Source organism: Trichosurus vulpecula, chromosome 3, assembly GCF_011100635.1.
Source record: "Trichosurus vulpecula isolate mTriVul1 chromosome 3, mTriVul1.pri, whole genome shotgun sequence".
NCBI lineage: Eukaryota > Metazoa > Chordata > Mammalia > Diprotodontia > Phalangeridae > Trichosurus > Trichosurus vulpecula.
In genome coordinates, this window is record NC_050575.1 from 367,760,149 (window position 1) to 367,766,148 (window position 6,000).

A 6,000-nucleotide genomic window follows, 5' to 3' on the forward strand; every position below is an offset into this window, starting at 1 on the left:
AAAAACCTTCCAAAGAATTAGAATTGTTCAAAAGTAAAAATAGACCTCCCTCCAGAAATGCTTGGTTTTTCTTCCTTGGAGGTTTTTGGTTAGTCAGTCAACCAATACTTATTAAGCACTTACAATTTGCCAGGCACTGTGCTAAGCCCTGGGCATACAAAACAATCAAAAGAAAGAAGGAAAGGTGAAAGACAGTTCCTGCCCTCAAGAAACTCACAGTCTAATGAGGGAGACATGAAAATAATTTGTTTTTTACAAACAAGACATATACACATTATATATATATGTATATATGTGTGTGTGTGTGTGTGTGTGTACATATTATCCACATATACACATATATGCAATATAATACCTATATAGCAATTTGTATTACTATATATAGTAATTTTAAAGTAATCTCACAGATAAGGCACTAAAGGGGGATCAGGAAAGATTTCTTGCAGAAGGTGGAATTTCTTGTTTCCTTATTTAATCATTAAATACTGTTTATCCCATTACATACTTCAGGATCTTAACTTCTGGAGAAAGGTTGTCCTCTCTTAACTATTAAGTCTTTTCCCACATATGCTAAGTTCATTAATTTGTTTGTTTGTCTGTTTTAGAGTCTCCTCCACTCTTCTATATATTGTGAAGTCTCAAGGCCTATTCATTCTTTTATCTGAGGTAATTATTTCAAATATATTTCTTCTTTCTGGATTTCCTTTAATTCACAGTATTTTTTAAAGTAGCATTTCATTCCACCTCAAACCCCATTTATATTTATAGCTGCAGCTGATGGTTTAGGGCTGTTTTAGGCCCCTTCTGTCCTATTGAATTTGGTGACTAGTATTGTATTCTATCTCCTTCAGCAGTCCTGGAGCAGAAAGGTGCTATGGGGCTACATCCTGCCTTTTCCCACTTTCTATAAGCCATTAAGCTGTAGTACATTCCTTGCATGGAAAATTATCTAGGGGCAGGTCTTGCCTTCTTCCACAGTGCTGGCCCAAGGCCTAGAAAGAAACCAAGGAAATACTATTCTTCTCCTTTTCTATAATCTACAGGTTCCATACACCTTCTTTGATATCCTCTGACCCTTGTCAAATGGTCATCCTCCATTTCCTTGTCCAATCACCTATTGAAAGCCTAAGGTTTCTGGCCCAATCCAGATCATACTCCCTTTAGGCCAGCATCCTATGAAATCTTCAATGTCTCAACTCCTCCCTGAAACAATCCTTTCTTCAGGGTCAGTATTCTGTTATATCATTTATGCTATAAAGGAGATCAGTGCTGTTTTTCTTTTCTTTTGAAGAAGAAAAAAAACAAACATTCGGTTCTGTTGTTTCATTTTGTGCTTTTTTTCATTTTTAATAGGCATTCCTCAGGGGACTCATTACCCCTAAAACCTTTCATGACCTTACTCAGAAGTTGTTTTCAAGTCTTGTAGCCAAGTATTAATGAAGAAAAATGACCAAAACCCCTTTCACATATTCTTGTCTTCTCAGGTTTACTAAATATAATATTTTTATGCAAATTCATTTTTGATTCTTGCCTATTTAGTATATTCTTATGTTCTACTTCTGACATTTAATCTGGTATCACAATCTTGATAATTATTTCTTATGTAATATAATTTAAAATCTGGTAACACCAAGCCACTATATAGACATAGACATAATCATAGACATACAGATGGATACACATATATGTACCTATACATATATGTATAAACATAGTTACATATACATGTAAAGTGCATATGCTTGTATGTGCACACATAAATAAAAATGCATACATTCACACACATATAATGATGTGCACGATGGTACATTCCTATAACCTCTTCCACTTGGGAGGCTGAAGCTTGTGGATTGCTTGAGCTCATGAGTTCAGAGCATCACTAGGGCTAAAGTTCAAAAACTTCTACATTGACTTGGTGAATGGCCCAGAAGAAGAAGGCTGGTGATACACTGCCTAAGGAGAGGCAAATGAGCCCATTTCATAAATGGAGCAAGTCAAAGCTTCCATGATGATTAGGAATAACTTTGGCCCTTCAATGGCCACTGTACTTCCAGGCTGGACAAGAGAGGGAGGCCAAGTCTCCTCCCATTTGTCTTCTGATATTTGTATTTTAGTATATCTTATTCCCTTCAAAATTATATGTATTTTATTCTTTTGAGAACACCATTCTAAGAAGGGATCCAAAGATTTCATCAGACTACAAAAGGGTTCTATTATGTAAAATAGCACTTCCTAAACTGTGGGTCTTGACTCTTTATGGAGTTGTGAAAAATTTGGCAACAGTAAAAGGTTTCTGAATGCACTATGGCCAAAAATTAATTAAAAATCAAACGTTTTGTGAGTCTGAGGTGTTTCTGGCAGTGCTTGCCCAGGTGGCATTGCACAGCTTCACTGTATCCTTGGTTCTGAACCCAAAACATGTACACCTTGCACTGCACATGCCATAATGCCATACAGTGCTAATGAATGCTGGCAAAATGCAAAAGGGGGTCAAGAGAGGAAAAAAAGTTTAAGAAGCCCTGATATAAAACAAGTTAAGAACTGCAGCTCTGTATGAACTTCATCATTTTGTCTAATTTTATAAAACATTCTCTTAATAATTTTATTATGTAACATTAAATCTCTAAATTAACCTGAGTAGTATGATTTTATTCTATATTGGAACAGCCAAGTGATGAACTTGAAAACTTTTTTTCAATTATTAAGGGCATCATTTATTTCTTTAAAGATTGTTTTGTAGTAAAATCCATGACTATATTGTCAGGTTAACTCTCGAAATTATTAATTCTTTAATTTTATTTTAATGAAATTTTCCTTTTCTATTTCTTTCTCTGGGTTTTTATTTGTAACATACAAAATTCTGATGTGAGTGTATTTATTGGTCTAGGAAAACTACTTGACCTTAATAGGGGTTTTTAGGTACTCTCTTACTATCACCCTACTCTCTTACTATCTTTCTACTTATTTTGAGTTTCAACTACATAGTGATCATTTTTAAATCTTCTTTTCTAGCCCAAAGACTGTTTTCCATAGCAGAAAAAAGAAGCAAAATGAGACTAAATTATACCTACTTTGTCTCTATTATTCTTTATCATTCTTTCTACCTCAAACAGAACTTCTCGATCTTTTTCCTTCTTTTTCCTGATCTAACTTCAAGCAAACAAGACAACAGACACAACCACAGCAATAATAGCACCTTCTCCCCTCCATCTCAAATTTTTATTTTTCTTTGGCTTTCCACATCAGCCTGAGCTAATGCTAAACCTCAGTGTTCCTGATATCATCATTTTTGTTTTAATCCTAAAATCCACGTTGTGATTTCCCTGTATATTAACAATGGTCTCTTTGGACAATGGCCTCTTTTCCTGTTCTTTGTAATTATTTAATTTTATGTCTTCATGAGTTGATTCTTCACTGCTTCCCATCCTAACTGAGATGGCATCTCCTATGGAATTTTAGTGCATTGGTCTTATCTATTTTTTCTCAGTACTGGATATCCCTTCAGTAAGACAAGTCAAAAGAAATCATTTACTATTCTGCTTTTGGTAGAGATATTCTTTTGAACCTCTCTATGAACTTGATGGTATCTGGTATCCCAACATATTGGTTAAATATTAGATTCTACCTGACATTTCTCTTCTTCAGTATCTCAACTTCTAAAGTAGAAGTTATTCTCACTCCATCCCTGTCCTTATAATTTCAATTTCCAGAACTGTATTTACTGTTCCCAATTAGATCCTAAATAAGTAGTTCTTCCTGTCACATTTTCCACACTTTGAAGGATGAAATGAACATCAAAGATGCTGAATAATTTAACCTTTTTGGAGAGAGACAAAGTGACAGAAACAGAGACAATGAGAGGCAGAGAGAGAAATAGAGAGAGAGAGAGAGAGAGAGAGAGAGAGAGAGAGAGAGAGAGAGAGAGAGAGAGAGAGAATTCCAGCATTTGTGTGGAGGCTTGATGTTTCCTATTACAACCATATCCTGTTTCTGCATTAGGTTTTTGATTTGTTTCCAAACACCATATCCAATTCTTTCTTTTGTTCTTTAGGAACATAACTTCTGTTTTGTTTTGTTTTTAACCTTTCTTTGTATTCTCAGAAGTTTGCACAGTACCTAGCATATGAAAGATATTTAATAAATATTTATGGACTGAGATTAACTGTCTTTATATTTATCCTCACCCAAGTGCTCTCCAATATTTTTTCTTCTCTCCAGTATCTTGCATGACCTCATGTAAGTATGGCTTCATAATATTCAATGCTACCCTGGCACTCCTTTTTATATTTTGTATTGAATACTGATCAAATCAGTTTTGAATGAAGGTGGTCCTGCTGAAAACCATGTAGTCAGTTTAGGCACATGACTTGCTAAAGTCCTGTTGTCTTGGTAAATGTAATCATTGGGAATGATACTATAATGTCGTGATGGATCAATCAACTTTAAATCAAGGAAATCAAAGGGAAGTAGCAGAAAAAAATGTTGGATCTGTAGTCTGAGAACTTAAATTTGAATCCCTTTGCCGCTTATTACCTTTTCACACTGGGCAAGTCAAGTAACATCACTGATCCTTAGTTTCCTCATTAATACAGTAAGACTAGACTACTTATCTTTTAAAGTTTCCTTCCAGCTAAAAATGTATGATCCTATGACCCATTTCAATAACAGAAAGTTCTCGCTTCAAAATGATCACATGACTTAGAGGTTCAGTTTTCCTAATTAGTTTGGCTTTGTTTGGAACTTAGCAATAGAAGATCCACTCTTATCCCTCCATTTTAAATAGCTGTAAGGTGATTTGGTGTTTGATATATGTACAATATTGCTAAGAATATCTGACTAGGCAGGCTCTTAACATAGTAGTTTTGGGCATATTTCAGAAAACCATTTCAGCTATAACTTTTACTCAAACTGAGCAAGATGTTGCAATTTGGAACCATCTGTTGAAATACAAAGATATGATGCTGAGAGACAGATAATGGATAAAATGGAAAGAGTACCATACTGAGAATTGGGAGATGTGGATTCTGGTTCTGCCTCTATTGAACTGAGAACTAGGCAAGTGGGTGGGTCTTTCACGAGCTTAGAAACAAATGACCTTAGCATACAATTAGCAAGAATAATTGGCTAAAAGGGAAAACTTGATGAGAACAACTTCTTTTCCAAGTTGGTAGATATATCCTAAGCCTAGTTTCACCCTCATTCTATTGTCCACAGCATTCCTAGCATTGGGATCATAGGGTTTTGGGGTCTCCATTACTGATCCCCAATTTCTAACATATTTCATGCTGATTATTCCATTGCTAAAATATAACCTGTTATGACTCTGAGGTTACTATAAAATACATGACCTCAAGTAATTCATTTCATCTCACTTGGCCTCAGTTTCTTCGTATATAACAAAAGTAGGTAGACTAGATATATTTAAGATCATATCCATAATTATTACAGGTATAAAAGTACATAATAATAGATTAAATGCCTTTATGTGAGTACTGGGAATAAGAAATGAATCAGAAACAAGTAGGAATAATTTAAAAAAAAACCTTACAGATTTAACAGAAGAGAAAGGAGATTTGGCTCCAAAATAAGGGAGGAAAATATAGTTAGATAGAATGAACAACAAAGGCCCAGAGGTGGGAATTCTTAAATCAAAAATGGATGAAAGATGAACAGATTAATCAGGATGACCTGGAAAGGTAGGGACAAAATATTAGTTGTTAGGGAGCCTGTTCACAAACTTTAGAATGTTGGTTTAGCTATAGTAGACAATGGAAGGCTAAGTACATTAGAGAGCTTCATAATTCTTGAATGTACATATGATAAGTAAATGTATATTACGATTATCTTCATTTGTTTTATCTCCATACAGCATTACAAGGGCTATGAATACAGAGAGTGGGTCTTATCTAAACTTCTCTACCAAGGCTGAGTACAGTTCTTTTCACATAACAGATTAGAGAAGTAGTCAGGATGAACTCAGTAGAGAAAACCGAGATTTGA